Source organism: Heterocephalus glaber, unplaced genomic scaffold (assembly GCF_053883595.1).
Source record: "Heterocephalus glaber isolate CG9 unplaced genomic scaffold, H.glaber_assembly_v1.0 deba00000546, whole genome shotgun sequence".
Classification (NCBI taxonomy): domain Eukaryota; kingdom Metazoa; phylum Chordata; class Mammalia; order Rodentia; family Bathyergidae; genus Heterocephalus; species Heterocephalus glaber.
In genome coordinates, this window is record NW_028258147.1 from 34,351,363 (window position 1) to 34,367,949 (window position 16,587).

The 16,587-nt window shown below is 36.0% G+C and overlaps 1 protein-coding gene across 1 annotated transcript in view; it reads left to right on the plus strand.

The window, feature by feature from the left end:
* Mterf1 (mitochondrial transcription termination factor 1) overlaps positions 1 to 16,587 on the plus strand; it is a 136,161-nt gene that overhangs the window by 97,802 nt on the left and 21,772 nt on the right. The window contains exon 2 of the mRNA XM_087204726.1: positions 1 to 16,587. This exon is cut by the window's left edge and continues 64,032 nt beyond it; it is cut by the window's right edge and continues 21,772 nt beyond it. The gene's annotated coding sequence lies outside the window, so the exon portion shown is untranslated.

A 16,587-nucleotide genomic window follows, 5' to 3' on the forward strand; every position in this document is an offset into this window, starting at 1 on the left:
TCCTAGATTTTTTCCTGATAATTTTTTTGATGCCTTGACATTTTTGAGGCCTAAGAACTGTCAGGGAGCAGGGCAGAAAACATAGTATGGATGAGGAATAAGGATATAAAAGAAAGATCTAAAGAGAAAGCTGCTCCTCATTCTGGTGAAGAGTTAGGGAGAATACCGTATTTTGTGTAGAAAAGAATTTATTATTTAGCACACACAGCTTTGGTACAAGTTTTCTAATTTATAACTGAATAAAAGGTGAACTTAATGAACATAAAACAGATCAGAAAGGGTTGGTTTTGAGAAACTCTTGAAACTTATTTATTTCTAAATGATTTTATTGCTGCTGCCACCTATAGATATGAGATTTCCTGCCCTTATAGTCTTCTTCTTAAGGACAGAACAACCCCCCCCACAGTGGTTTTTCTATGTATAATTCATGTTCACATGTGTAATTTATAATCCAATGAAGAATGTTTTTGTTTGGATGGTTTATTTTGACTTGACATGTGTGAAAAATCTTAAAAAGTTATTTTAAAAGAGGCAGTCTGCCCATCTCTCTCTGTTGCCTTCTTCCATCCAAGCATACATAGTCCAGTAACATAGAGTTAAATATATTCTTGATTTGTAGAAAAGAATCAAAGGCAAAATTCTCTCATACCTTCTGTTATGAGTTTACTTTTTTATTATTTATTTTTATTTTATAAAAAGGTTTCAAAATCAAATAATAAAATAACAGTAGCTATTACAGGGTGTATCATTATCTTCAAACTAGTTACTCAGAGTAAAAGACATAAACAGAAAAGATTCTTACAAAAAAGAAACATAATAATACAAAACCTTTTTTTCAATGAAGATAAACTAGTAGTATAAATGAAACCAATTAGCATACATATTGAAATATTTTTAAAACAATGGAATTTGTATTCTGGGGAAGAATTTGAACTTCTCCCTATGTCCTATTTATCTCTTCTGTTTTGGTCTCTGTCTTTCTCTCTCCCATTTGACACATTTCCCATATAAGAGAAATGATGTGATATTTGAGCTATGTGTCTTATTTCACTTAACATTATATTCTTTTTTTTTTTTTTTTTTTATCAGGGATCGAACTCAGATCCTTGTGCTTGCAAGGCAGGCAGCGGAACCACTGAGCTAAATCCCGGGCCCCAACATTATGTTCTTAAGTTGCATCCATTTACCTATGAATGCCTCAAGTTTATCTGTCTTTGTGGCTGCACAGTACTTCATGGTATATAAATACCACATTTCCCTTATCCATTCATCTGTTGACTGATCTAGCTACTATAAATTGTGCTGCTATAAACATGAGTATGCATGTATCCCTGAAATATGATGATTTTAACTCTTTTAGGAAAATACCTAGAAGGGGGAAGGCTGAGTCAAATGAATTTCTATTTTTGGTTTTTTGAAGACTCTACACACTGATTTCCATAGAGGTTGCACTAGTTTATATTTCCAGCAACAGGGTAGTAGAGTTTCTTTTTCCCCATATCCTTGGCAGAATTTGTTATTATTAGAGTTTTTGATGATAGCCATTTCTTTCTGGGGCAAGATTGCATCTCGGTGTAGTTTTAATTTGCACTTCTCTGATGGCCAGCGATAATGAGAAGTTTTTCATGTATTTAGTGGCCATTTATACTTTTCTTCTGAAAGTATTCATTTTGTCCACTTTTGGTTAGGTCTTTAATTTGTGGGGGACCTAATATTTTTGAGTTCTTTATATATTTTTGATGTTAGTCCTTTGTCTGTGGAATATTTGGGAAATTTTTTTTCCATTCTCCAAATTGTTTCTTCACTCTGTTTCCTTTGCTGTGCAGAAGATTTTTAATTTGATATGATCTCATTTGTTGATTCTCAGTATTATTTCTTGTGCTATTGGAGTTCTGTTCAGAAAGTTCTTTCCTATGGCTGTGTCTTAAACAGTTGCACCTATTTCTTCTTACAGTAGATTGTTTCTCTTTTAATATTTAGATCTTTGATCCATTTTGATTTTAGTTTAGTACATGGTGAGATATATGGATATAGGCCCAATCTTCTGCATGTGGATATCCAATTTTTCCAGCATCATTTATTAAAGAGGGTATATTTCCTCCAGTTTATGTTTTTGCCTCCTTTGTTAAAGATCAAATAGCTTTATGTGGCTAGGGTTATTTCTGCTTTTTCTATTCTGTTCCATTGATTAACCTGCTTGTTTTTTATGCCAGTAAGATGCTGTTAATCGCTGTAGCTTTTATAACTCCAAGTCTGGGATTGTGATACTACCTGCTTTGCTTTTATTGCCTAGGATTGCTTTTGCTATTCTAGGTGTCTTCTGATTCCATATAAATTGTAGGATTGTTTTCTCTAGCTCTGTGAGAGATGACATTGGTATTTTGATTATGATTGCACTAAATCTCTATATCAGTTTTGTAAGCATATCTATTTTGTTTATGTTGGATCTGCCTAAGCAGGAACAGGGAATACTTTTCCGTTTTCTGATGTCCTCTTTGCTTTCCTTTTTCAGGATGATGTAATTTTCATTGTAAAGGTCTTTCACTTCCTTAGTTAGGTTAATAGTTAATTTTTTGGAAAAAAACCTTAATTTTTTGATGCTCTTGTGAATGGTATTGTTTTCCTAATTTATTTTTCAGTGAGTTCTTCATTATCATCGTATAGGAATGCTACTGATTTCTATGTGTTTATTTTGTTTCCTGCTATACTGCTGAGGATGGTTATCAATTCTAGGAGTTTTTTGGTGGAGTTTTTTAGGTCTTGTAAGTAAAGGATCATGTCATCTGCATATAATGATGACTTATTTTCTTCCTATACATATCCTTTTTATATCTTTCTCTTGCCTGATTGCTCTAGCTAATGTTTTAAGGACTATGTTGAACAGGAGTAGTGATAATGCACATCCTTGTTTTATTCCTAATTTTGAAGGGAAGGCTTTCAACTTTTTCTCTTTTAATATAATGCTTGGTCATAAATGGCTTTTATCATGTTGAGATAAGGACCTTCTATACCTATTTTCTTCAGGGTTTTTTTTTCATCATGAATGGATGTTGGAGTTTGTCAAAATGATCATGGATTTTTGTCCTTGTTGTTTATGTGATGAATTACACTTATTGATTTGTGTGTGTTGACCATCCTTGCATCCCTGAGATGAAGCCTACTTGATCATAGTGTGTGATCTTTTTGATGATTTGTTGCATTCTGTTTGCCAGTACCTTGTTAAGGATTCTTGTCTCTATGTTCATTAGAGAAATGGGCCTATAGTTCTCATTTTTGGTTGGATCCTTATCTGGTTTTGGGGTCAGGATAATGTTAGCTTTTGAGAAAGATTTTGGAAGTACTCTTTCCCTCTCAATTTCATTAAAAAGTTTAAGGAGTATTAGTGTTAGATCTTCCCTGAAGTTCTTGTAGAATTCAGCTGTGAATCTATCAGGTCCTGGGCATCTCTTTAGTTTTTTTTTTTTTTTTAAATTACTGCTTCAGTTTCATTACCCATTATTGGATTGTTTAAGATTTTTAAGTCTTCTTGGTTCAGTTATAGCAATTTGAATGTATCTAGGAATCTCTCTATTTCTTCTAAGTTCTCCAATTGTTTGGCAGGTATGTTTATGATATAGTTGCTAATAATTCTCTGGAGTTCAGCATTGTCTGTTGTGATTTCATCTTTTTCTTTCTTTCTTTTGGTACCGGGGAGTCAAACTCGGGCCCTTGTGCTCAAGGCAGAGTCCTTGAGAGGCGAAAATCACTGAGCTAAATCCCTGGCCCAACTTTTTCATTTTTAATCACATTAATTTGTGTCTTTTCTTTCCTTTTTTGGGTGAGATTGGCTAAGGATTTGTCTATGATTTATTCTTTAAAAGAACCAGCTTTTCAGTTCATTGATTCTTTGTATTATTTTTAGTCTCCATTTCATTAATTTCTGCTCTGATTTTTATAATTTCCTTCCTTGTACAAGCTCTGGGTTTCACTTGTTCTTGTTTTTCTGAGACCTTGAGATACATCATTAGGTTATTTATTTGGGGTTATTCTATTTTTCTGATGTTGGTGTTCACCACTATAAACTTCCCTCTTAGATCTGTTTTGATTGTGTCCCATAAGTTCTAATATGTTGTGCTGGCTTTATTATTTAATTCTAGAAACTGTCTTATTTCTTCCTTAATTTCCTCTGTGACCCATTGATTATTCAAGAGTGTGTTGTTTAATTTCCATATTTCCATAGTTTTCATAGTTTCTGTGGTTTTCTTCGGTATTGAATCCTGGTTTCATTGCACTATGATCTGATAATATACATGGTAAAATTTGTATTCTTTGGCCTTTACTGAGGCATGCTTTATTAACTAGTATATGGTCTATTTTGTAGAAAGTACCAAATATGGCCAAAAAGAATGTGTATTCTTTTTTGTTGAGTAGAACACTCTGTATGTATCCATTAAGTCCATTTGTTCAAATGTTTGGTTCAACTCTGATATTTCATTGTTGACCTTTTGTTTAGTTGATCTATTTGTGATAGTGGGGTATTGAGATCCTTCACTGTAATTGTATTGATGTGTATTTGATCTTTTATGTCCACTATAGTTTGTTTTATGAAGTTGGATGCACTGTGATTTGATGTATATATGTTTGTAATTGTCATCTCTTCCTGTTGAATAGTTCTGTTAACTAATATATAATGTCCTTCTTTGTTTCTTTTAATCAGCCTAGTCTTGAAATCTGCTTTGTCTGAAAATAGGATAGCTGCTCTTGCTTGTTTATTGATTCCTGTTGTGCTGAATATTGATTTCCATCCTTTGATTTTTAGTCTATGAATTTCTTTATGTGTTAAATGTATTTCTTGTATATAGGATACTGTTGGAGTTTGTTTCTTGGTCTATTCTGCCAATCTGTGTCTTTTGATGGGTGTCAAGTTCATTAACATTGATAGTTATAATTGGTAAGTATAGATTTATACCTGTCTTTGTATTAATTTCCTCTTCCTGTTTTGTATTCTCTCCTACTTAATTATTATCCCCACATAATGTATTTATTTCATTGGATCTTTTGACATTGTTGGCTTCATTGTCTTCTAGTATATTCTTCAGAATTTTTGGAGTGTTGATTTGATGGTCATGAATTTGTTTAGGTTTTCTTTATCTGGAAGTATCTTATTTCTCCATCAGTTTTGAGAGCTAATTTTGCAGGATATAACAGTCTGGATTGGAAGTTGCTTTCTTTATGAACTTGAAACACTTCATCTCATGCTCTCCTTGCCTTTAAAGTTTGTGTTGAGGTATCTCTTGTAATTCTGATAGGTTTTCCTTTATAGGTGATTTAGTGCTTTTCTGTAGAAGTCTTTATGATTCTGTTCTTGTGTTGTATTTCTGGTATTTTAATTATTATGTGGCATGGAGAGGTTTTTTTTCTGATCATAGCTACTTAGGGCTCTATACTCTTCATTTATCTGTATGTAAGAGTCTTTTTCCATGACTGAAAATTTTGTTATTACTTGTGTAAGCAGATTTTATATGCCTTTTTTGCTGTCTTCTGATTTTTTAGTAATTATAATTAATCTTATATTAGACCTCTTTCAGTCATCTAGGAGCTATTGGATCTATTTTTCATGTGATGTGCCCTGTTGTTTTTAAGGTATCCCTCATTAATTGATCATTGATTTAAACCCTGTCTTCCAGATCTGACACTCTGTCTTTGTGTTAGTCGTTTCTGCTACTCATACTTTTAATGTTGAAAATCTGGATTTTTAAAATGTTGAACATCTCGATGTTTTTAATCTCCTGGATTTCTGTTTAAACTTCTTTATGGACTCCTATTCTTTTCTTTGTTGCACTCTCATATTTTGCATGTCTGTCTTTAGCAACAATAGCTGTTTATTAGTCCCTTCTCTAGCCTCACTGATCATTTGTTTCATTATGGTCATTATGTGATTAGTTCTATCTTCTTTAAATTCACCAAGGATCTTACAGAACTGTTTTACCTCCTCGGTAAAACAAGTATCCTGTTTGGTATCCTTTCAGACTTGCTGTGTAGTTTATAATCTCCTCCTCATTGACCCCTGTACTGATTTTGGGGGAGCTGTGGGAGTCTGGATGCATTTTGTTGCCCTGCCTTTTCACGTTTATGTTTAATTTTGTGTTGGGGCTTGCAAGTTCTTTGGCCCAGTGCCTCATTCTTCAGGAGTGAGCCACAGTATTTTTATGACCATCCAGGGAATCCAGATGTTGGCATAGAGAGAAAACCAATTGCCAGCCACTACTACTGTATGTTACCTTGTCTATGGTAGTGTAACTTCAGCAACAACGATGGCACCAAATATTAATTGGATATTGACAAACTCTAGGAACCTCTGATTGTAGAGGCAGAGGAGCAGAAACAAAAAACTCAGGGTAAAACATGGATGACTGCCATTGCAAAAATCATCACATGCTTATCTGTGTACCATGTACTTGAGAAAATGTACCCTACTGTATCCTTATGAAAGTGTTACTCACATTTACTTATGCTGACTTTGTCCCCTTCCCAGAAACAATGGCTAAGACCCAAATTGGCCTAGACCATCAATCAATGAAAGTTATTTTTAGAAACCAACTTACCCCTATAAGTGTGAAGCACATCTCAAACGCACTGGGCATCCTGAGCAAGATGCCCCCATCTTGTAGCATCACACTGCTGCTAAGATAGTTTCCTTCTGCTTTTCACTTCAACAAACTTTTGTTTTCCACTATACCAGACTTGACTCCCCCATTTCTCACTAAGAGCCCTACTTTTCCCTTCTTTGCTGAAGTGAGGGCAAGAATCTGAATAGAGGCAGAGGACAACCCAGACATCCCCCGTCAGACAAAACATAATGAAGAGCCCTCCATCAAAACAGAGAGGACTGTGATTTTAGTGACAGTAAAGCTCCCCTTATATTTACCTGTAGTAATACAGAGTACTGATTTCTTTTGGATGTTGGTGGCAGTGCCAGTGTTCAAACATACCACTAGACCAGTGGCAGTGAACCTGTAACATGCATGCTATTTGTTTTTCTTTTAAGACAAAAGATGCTAATGTAATGTTCTTTCTAAACTAAAACCTCATTATTCAGGTTTTGTAGGGAACAGGGAAAGGGGACCTTACTAGAACCTCTGCAGTAAGTCCTAGTCTCCTGTGAGCCACGGCAGTACATGGCGAATTACAGGAAAGGTAGAAAAATGAGACTGAGAAGCTGAGCTTTGAGTCTGATCAGTGCTGCTCTGGACAGCAAAGATGAAAGCCCCCAGCTTACCGCACCTTTTATACAGTACACCAGGAGAAACAAATGTAACAAATGACTTGCAGAGAGATCAGTACATCCTGCCTAAATAAGATCTAACAATCCAAGAACAATGAGGAACTGAGTAGATGTTTGTTCCTCCTAGGATGTTTTCAGCTCCCAGGATGTTTCTTGTCCTGGAGAATCACAGCATCACTGGATTTTTGAGGTCTCAGTTGTGACCGGAGGCCAAAATGGAATTATGTCTCAGAATTCCATAGCTGGGCTGTAGGCAGGAGAACTAAGCTAACCAAATGATTTTTCCCCAAAATTATGAAGCATTGCTCCCGACAAGGTTTAATTTCAGTGTTGACGCTTTGAGATAAATAAGTGGGTTTGGGGTTGCAGTTTGGGCACTCGTCTCTAAAAGGTTCAGCATCACTGCACTAGACTACATGCCTTTTTCTTCAGGATCACCTCCTCTGATGATTACTTCTACAAATCTTAGCCTCCCACAACCTCATACAGGCCCTGTGATCTATCTGGGTGAAGCCCAGGTCTCCCAGGGGATCCCAGGAGATCTCTATTTAGCTCTTACCTGCCCCAAGACTTGGGAGAACAAGGTCGTCTCTCACTCAGGGTCTGTGGAAGGGCATCACTTCAGTCCTGAAGCAAGACTCTCCTGAGTGTGTCTTCTTGCATCAGGTTGGTCTGTTGGTTTTAGACAGTTGCCCTGTGCTGTGGAGAATCCAGGGGCTGGAGATTGGATGCTTGGCTCTGGGCCCCAGCATAGGACCTGGAGTGTCACGGCATGAGCTGGGGGCAGGGTGGGAGCTTCTGGATTGTCAGGGCTCTGGTATGGGTCCCCAGTGGGCCACAACATTGGCTGGGAACCCTGTTATGAGTTTAAAAACTGTCATTGACTTTAAATACTCAATTGAAGCTCTTTTAGCATATATATGTGGGTATACATATGAATATACACTAATCCTAAAGATAAGATGGAAATGAGCCCATGGGAAAAATGACTTAAAATTATATAATTATGACTACTAAAAATAGTGTTGGATCTATAGAGTGCTGTTGTGTTCTGTTTGTAACAGAACTAATGACCTTTGGGAATTCTTTTTTCTTTGGTGGGAGAGGAAGAGGAAGAGGTTGCCTGATTTTTGGCTCCTAAGGCAGTTGGACTATTTGGAAAAGGGATTGTTCACAAGTTAAGGTTATGGTTTCAGGACTGTTTCCAAATTTTCCTGCTTGGTTATAAAGGTAAAGAATTGAGGGTTCTTGAAGTAGTCTTTTTGGTCAAACAATTTAACAGGCAGTGGGTCTGGTGCCAGTGATTCCATTTTAAAGGATTTTCCTTTGGAGTGTGTATTCCTCAATGTGTTTTCTCAGCCAAACATATGCCTGTGATTTGAAATCAGCTTAAGAATTTTCTTTCACACTTAGTATTCATGTTTAGTTTTCTGGTATCACAAGATGTAGAATAAACTTGTCTGGTTTTTAAGTCCCTACAGTGGTATTGCCACTAAGGGTGATTCTCATGGATAGAGTTTGGTTATCTTTGACTCTAGATGTACACTTGAAAGTTTTTTTTAACATACATATTTCTGGATAAGGGATAAAGAAAAATATGTTCTTACATATACTTTGCATCTTCTCTTTTACAAGCCTTTTTGAAAAGTATTTCTTATTCATTAACATTATTGTAGTATTTCAAAATTTTTATTCTACCATGAATATTGATTTCTTGACCAGCATCATGTCTGGTTGGTGACCTGAAAATCTATTTATTGGATTAATTTCTCTACAGAATTTATTAAGTGTGTAGGAGCAAACCATTGAAGATACTAAGATCTTTTTATGTGCTGCCTTGTTTTGGAGAAGCAGGACTTGTTTTTGATAACAGACCATGATCCAACTGGATAAATTGCCTGTGATTTTGTTAGTCTTGTGGACTCCACTTAGATTTAGATGCTAAAGCCTGGAGTGTGAGAGAGGCCAAAGTGAGAGCATCGGCTCATTAGAACAACTCGATGGGATCTTCTAGGAAGGCAGCAGGGAGAGAGGTATGTTCTACATACTTTGCTTCAATAGTAGGCCTTATGTTTTCTCTGGAGGGAATTAGTTTTCAGATCCTGAAGGACCAATTTTGACAAGCAGAGACATTTTCTAAAGTCTTCTTTCTTGATAATGAAATATCAAAATTTTAATTTAGTAGTATACAAATTAATATTTTAAAGTGAAATTAATCCTGAAATAAAAAAGCACCTAAAACTCAGAGTTTATAGACTACAAAGGTGATGCATAATCTAGGTATTACATGCTTTGAAATCCAGACCTTTTTTTTTTAGTTGATGCCATTTCTTGGATTCAGGTGACTCCTCAGAATAGCTCTTTGTCTAGGTCATTTTCCTACACTGACTCTATTTTAGTACTGTAACTACCTGACTGAAGTAATTCTGATAACTTGTGGCTGTTATGGCAGTGCAACTTTGTTTCCTCTCTCTTATGAAATCACTGTTGACTCATGAATGGTAATTCAGATTCAAATGTTTGGAAAAGGTAGAATGGGAACAGAGATTTCTCACCCAAAAGATTGACTTCTCTTGAGAATTCCACTGGGTTCTCATTTCCTCTCAGTGCATTCTCAGCATGTCCAGTGGGCGCATTGTTATATAAAACCAGGGTGACAACAAGACTAGCACATTCCTCTAGTATATTACCTCTGTGGCTGGAGTTAGTAGTTCCGTCCACTTCTGTAGTCTTTTTGTTGTTGTTGTTTTTCTTGTTTTGTTTTTTTGTTTTTTGGTACTGGCGATCTAACTCGGATCCTTGTGCTTGTGCAGCAGGCGGTGAAACCACTGAGCTAAATCTCCGGCCACACTTCTGTAGTCTTAAGCTGTTGAAGGCCAAGTGCTTCTAGACACAGACTTTCAATTATCACAGTCATGATGAATACTTTTAAGACATACAGCATATGAATCTAATTAGGTCATAATATTGATAATGATAGAATTATAGAAAAAAGTGCTATTTGTGTTTTTTATTTTTTTCTGTTTTGATTTCACATTATCCATTTTCTGTTAAATTAGATCTCCACCCTACTGTACCTCCTTCAAAAGACAATCAGTTGCCAAGATTGTCAAATTTGATGTAAGGTTTCCTTCTTCAAGATGTTGTTCTCATTTATTTTATTTATGGTATTGGGGATCAAACTTGGGACCTTGCGCTTGCAAGGCAGGCAGCAGCACCACTGCACTAAATCCCTGACCTGTGTTCTCATTTATTTTATTCATTCACTCAACACACATTTTTTTGGTAACTTCTATATTGATAAAATTTGTGTGAAGAATTGATTGTGTAATGATAGATATGTTATGGGCTTTACCCTCAGATAGGTTATCATCTAGGAAAGATCATGGCATATTAATAGTGAACTCTGATAGAATGTATAAAATGATATCTCAAAGGCTCAAATATTACAGTGTTATAGGAACACAGAGGAGTTTTCTCTTCTAGGAGACAGGGTCCAAGCAGGGCTGCCCACAGGAGATAACATCTGGAACATGTTCTAATAGTTCTGGCTTCAGCTTTGAAAGATAGGAGGTTAGGTCCAGTTATGGAGATTTATCTTTATAAGAGTATTTTTTGTTTCCATTTACTAATTGCAACCTTGGATTCACTGTGATATTATATTAGTGCCAGTAATGGAAATTGTTGTATGTTTTCTCTTCAAGGACAGATCCTGTGGATAAAAAGGAAGGAAAAAAGATGCTAAGTGGAGTTTAAGGATATGGTCACTAAAATGATTAAACAAATATTTTTCTTTACTAATTCCCCCCTCTTTACATCAGAGACTTTAAAGGGACTTTGTTTTCTTTTTTTAAAAATTAATTTTATTTGTACATTTTAGGTATACAATATAATGACATTCATCATTGGAAATTTGCACCTTTACATAATCTCCCTTGGTTCTTATTTTTTCCCCCTTCCCCTGCCCTCACTTCAACCCCTCCATCCCTCCCTATTTACAAAGATTTTGTTTCCATTTTTTCATTTTCTCATATTAATTCTATTCTTTCCTTCCCCTCCCCCTCCCACTTCCCCTTCCCCTTTGCCCCTTTTCTTCCTATTTCACATTATCTGTTATACCTTTTGGGACTTCATTTTCTAGTTGGAGTTTTAAGAAATTTGGAGATGCAGAGATAAGAAAAGGAAGAAAAGGAAAGGTGACCTTATGGTTCCAGAATTTTCATGTAGAGGGCTAGTGATTTAGCTCAGTGGCACCGTGCCTGCCTCGCAAGCACAAGGTCCTGAGTTTGATCTCCGGTACAAAAAAGAGAATTTTCATGTAGAACATACTTGGGATGGCTGTGTAATAGGAAGGAGGAAAGGGGAATTTCCTGTGGCTGTTACTTCAGAAATCAGCCTGGACATTACACTTAGAAATGTACATTTATTCAGAAACCAGCTTGAGATTATGGGAGTGCGTGTTTATTTGGAGTGGACTAGTGGGAGGTACTGGACATGATATGTGCATGCATGAGGTTTTTAGGGCTTCTACTGCTGACAAGCTACTTAGGAGGAAAAAGAAGCAAGTATTTGTATTGGATAGTAATTTATTGAAAAGTATTTTAATATGAAGAGCCTTTTCCCAATCTTAAAATAGAGCCCTTGGATGGCATTTAAAAAGTCCTAACATGAAATTTTGTTGAAAGGAGTTTCACTTGATTTCCAAAAAGTGCAGTATCTTGTCTTGCTATAACTTGGACCTGGGGAAGGGGCAGAGAAGAGGATGGTAGTGGTGGGGAAGAGGGAGTAACAATGATCAAGGTGCAATATGTGTTTGAACCAGTTCCCTAAGATGAAGGTAAGTATTCCATATCATAAAATATACTAATACAAAAAATGCTTTGCAGTGACTGTGAATATTTTAATAAAATAAATCTTTTTAATAAGCAATGATTAAAAATTATGATATTTAGTATTGGAAAAAAATAATTGAAAGACATGAGCTTATGCATCATGTCTCCCATCTCAGGGGAAGAGAACGAGGTATTGCCCAAATAACACCACGATTATTCTCTTGTCTTCCTTGCCCATTCTTGCTTCATGTTTTTTGTCTCAGGGCCTGTATTGCTAAGGGGGAAAAACCTCTTCACATGTGCCAGAGGCTGGTGCCTTTCCAGCCCTCCTGAAAGCCAATGGTTAGATGAATCATTAAATGTCTCTCCACTCTGTCTGCTCAGCACTGCATATCTAGCTTTGATTCTCAACTAAAGTCAGGACTTGCTTGTTCCTTTTGGCACATTTTCAAATCGTGAGCACATTTTATGATATGTCCATCTGCAAAGCTCTCTAAATAAGAGCAGTTTTATGGGAAGTGTGGCTGAGTTCACTCGAGATCCTTCGCAGGCTCCTGCCTGCTTCTTCCACATTGGCAGCCACCATGTGGTAGGATGGTCTGGTCACACATACACCTGGGAGTGTTGAGTTCTGCTGTGAATAAAATGCCTGGCACTGTTCTGGTGCCTTGAATTTTGAGTTATGTTGACTTGTCAGGGGGACAAGGTAACAAATCTTAGCTAAATACTTTGCGGTATCTTAATAGGAATGTCAGATAAGGCAGTTCCATGTAACTCCTATCATTATACATTCTTGGTTTGAAAATAAGTCAGTCTCTCAACAGTTTGGAAAGAAAGCCTTAGAACTGGCTGTTTGAACATAAAGAGAAATGCTAATGATATGTGGAGACACTCTGAAGGGCACCTCTGTATCTTCCAACTTGCTGTAAAAAATATGAAGGATCTCATTAAGAAAATACAAATGTGGGCTAAGTCACCATTTTTAACAGCTGAAGATCTTTCTGCTTTATTTTCAAATGGTTACTGAAATAATGAAATCAACTGCTCTCATTTAGTGTATTAATGTATTCTCTGACCATTATGGAATCTATGACATCTCCAGTATGTAAATCAATAGATATGTTAAGAAAGGAGAAAATAATTAATTATAAGCAATGATAAACATTTAATTAATACCTATAAAAAGGCAAATACTTGTGAGGACATGATTCATTATTGGATTTTCAGAGGGCAAATCTGTAAAGGAACATACCAGTTACAAACTAAACTTAGAAAGTTTTCCAAGGACCATTCATATATTTAATACCTTGCATAATAGAAATGTGATTTCACCAGAACTGTTAGTGAACACAAAACGATGTGTCATAAGTAATCTTAATCCTTAATTAATAATGAAAGGGCAGCAGTCAAATGTCTCTGCTCTTAGCCAACTATTATAATATAGCCAGTTAATTGCAACTTAAAAACAGAGGTAAAATTTCCAGCCTTAAATTATGAATGACATTGAAATGTGGCTTTACTGTTTAGCGCTGGGCCACACTTACTCTTTGTGACAGCAACAGAGCTTAACTTTGAGTTCCCAAGGAAGAGCAAACATCTATTTGCAGTGACACTTTGGGTGCAGGTTTTTCAAATTCTATTCCTAAGCTTTGAAGTGATGGTTAATCTGCCCCTGCACATGATCAGGATTAGTTATTTGGCTTTATTCAGTGGAACTGGGAATGGGAATTTGGTAATCAAGTTCATCCTTCCAGTTTATAATTTTATTCCACAATAGAAAGAGTTGGACAGGAAGCTTATTTATGTCTTTCATTTGCTGATATGTATTTGGCCTTTGAAGATAGATCTATTCAAAGGAGAACAACATCAGTTTAGTTGTAAAAAGCAAATGGCCTCCTCTCAAATCGACAACTAGATAATTGGCAGTAGCTGGATACCCAAAGGACCATTCGTTTTTACATTTTACTGTTTTGAGAATTTGAACACCTTAGGTAGGATCTTGAATAAATTTTTTTTCTATCATGCTTCTAAATGAAGCTTTCTTAGAATTTAGTATATGATACTATTTGGATATGATTTTGACTTCTCAGCAAGACAACCATTGGGACATGGATGGAACTTTATACTTGAAATATCTCAGCCAGGCATGGTGGCACATGCCTATAATCTCAGCACTCTGGGATGTTTAGGCAGCAGGATCCCAAGTTCAAGCCCAGCCTAGGCAACTTAAAGACTTACTGAGACTCAGTCTTAAAATAAAAATATAATAAAAAGACTTAGGGATGTAGCTTATTGTAAAGGCCCTGGGTTCAATCCTCAGTGCTACAAAAAAAAAAAAAAAAAAGAAAAGAAAGGAAGGAGAGAGAGAATCCTCTCTTCTTTTTACCCCATCATATCTACATCATATTTATTTTGCTATCAAGATAAAATTCATCACTATCATAACCTCAGAATATTGGAATGGGTTGTCAAGGGAAGTTCCAAATTTCTTTAAGAGCTTGGACAACTTTTCATTCTGGATAATTTAGATATTCAGTTGCATAAAAGCAGATGATCTCTGGAGGTTCTTTCTTGTACTACAATGTTAACATTATACATGAAGTTACTCTTCAGAGATAAGGAAAATTAAGATAATTAGCTAAAATATTATTTTATGGCTCAATAGCACACAGATTCTCTCTAACCCTGAAATATTTTATCCATTTTCCTGATCATGTCTGTTTCTGGATTGTGTTAAACAAAACTGTTATTCTAATTGCTGAACTCCCCGCTGGTACCTATGACATACACCAGAGCAATCTTAACATTTTAAAAAGCTTTTTTCTTGAAAGAATGTTTCAGAGTGGGAAGTGGGCACCAAAATGCATAGATTTTTCTAATTGAAAAAGTAATGAATATTGATCTACAAATTATTTTATAAAAACCTGTGAGTAAGTAAACACTCTTATGTCTAAAATTCATGTCTCACATCTAAGACACTATACTTCTATTGGACAAAATTATTTAAAATATATGGACAGTCTCACCTAAGAGAGCTAAGCGGAATAAGAGAGGGTATAATCTCTCTGGACCCCATTCCATTCCTAGAAGCCATTTTAACCATATTTTCATTTAATCTTTTCTAGGGAATATCTCTGAGACCTATCCATGCTTTTTAATCTCCAAATTTCTCTAGCTGCTTTCTTTGCAATTCCACCTAAATTCTCAAATTCCTGAAATGTGATATGCAGTATTTCTTCCCCCTACTCCCTCAGCTTTTCCTCCCAACTTCCCACTTGTGTTGTAACAGAGCTACTGATCTTCTTGAAGTCTGGAAGCCATCTTTCACCGGCCCCTTTCCCTTGATTGCCTGCATTCACTTCGTTCTTAAATCCTCTCCAGTTCTCCTTATCAACATATATTCAATTTGTTCTCTTCTTTCTATTCCTATTGTGATTCCCCAACAAAAGTTTGAGTCCTTACTATATCTTTTAGTAGCCAACTAATTAGTCTCTAATTTCCCCCCTCTAGATGGTCTAGCACATTGCCACGAAGTTTATTTTTAAGATTTAATTTAGTGATTTCCAGTAGCCATTCAGTAAAGTACTCTGCATCCTAGCACTCAAGATTTTCTATTGTTTGACCCAAACCCACAATATTTGTGTGATTTCCTGATTTTTTTAAATACTAGAGACTAGTAGTTTTCGATCTCACTATGCATCAGAGTTTTGTGAAGATTTAAAAAACAAGACTGTCCAGGCCCCCTTTTCTAGAGATTCCATTTGGTTAGAGTGAGGGGTTGAGGTGCAGAATTTGGTATGTTTTTATAGCTTCTTCCCTGATAACCCTGATATTTCTGATGTTCCACCAGGATTAAAAATTGCTTTTTTTAAATCATGTGACACTGGAAGACTTTTAGCAGGCCCAAAATAAAAATAATGCATTAATTTAAATGATGTTCTCGCTCCTAAATTTTAACTTTGACAAATAACAGTCTTCTGGTCACTTTTAAGCAATGTTCTTGCACTAAATTTGATATCTTATGGTGGTTCAGGTAAGATATTCCATTGATCTTAGCACAGGTTCTCCTGCTCTGGAAAAACAGAAATCATTTCTGAGAAAGATGGAATTTCTTTGATGAGTCCCCTTGAAATCAGACTCTAGCAGTGAGACGTGCACAGAGAAGTGTGCCCATCCTACAGAGAAATTTCTTCCTCCTGTTTTGCCTGAGTTTCCCTTGCCACCCCAGCCAATCCATCCTCATCAAGGACAGACACTTGGGTTAAACCTCTGCTAAGTGTATAGTGTGGTACCTAAGTCTTATTTTGTTGATTTAATCTTTTTTTTAAATAAAGAAAGGCTCCATATAACTGATTACAGTTGGATAGCTGCTTTAATGTCTATGGGAACATTTATTTTGCTAACACCAGGGCATTTCTTTTTAGAGCGGCATTGGCTGCTGGAGTCATATTTATGATGACTAATTTGAAACAGACACCTGTGCACACAGGA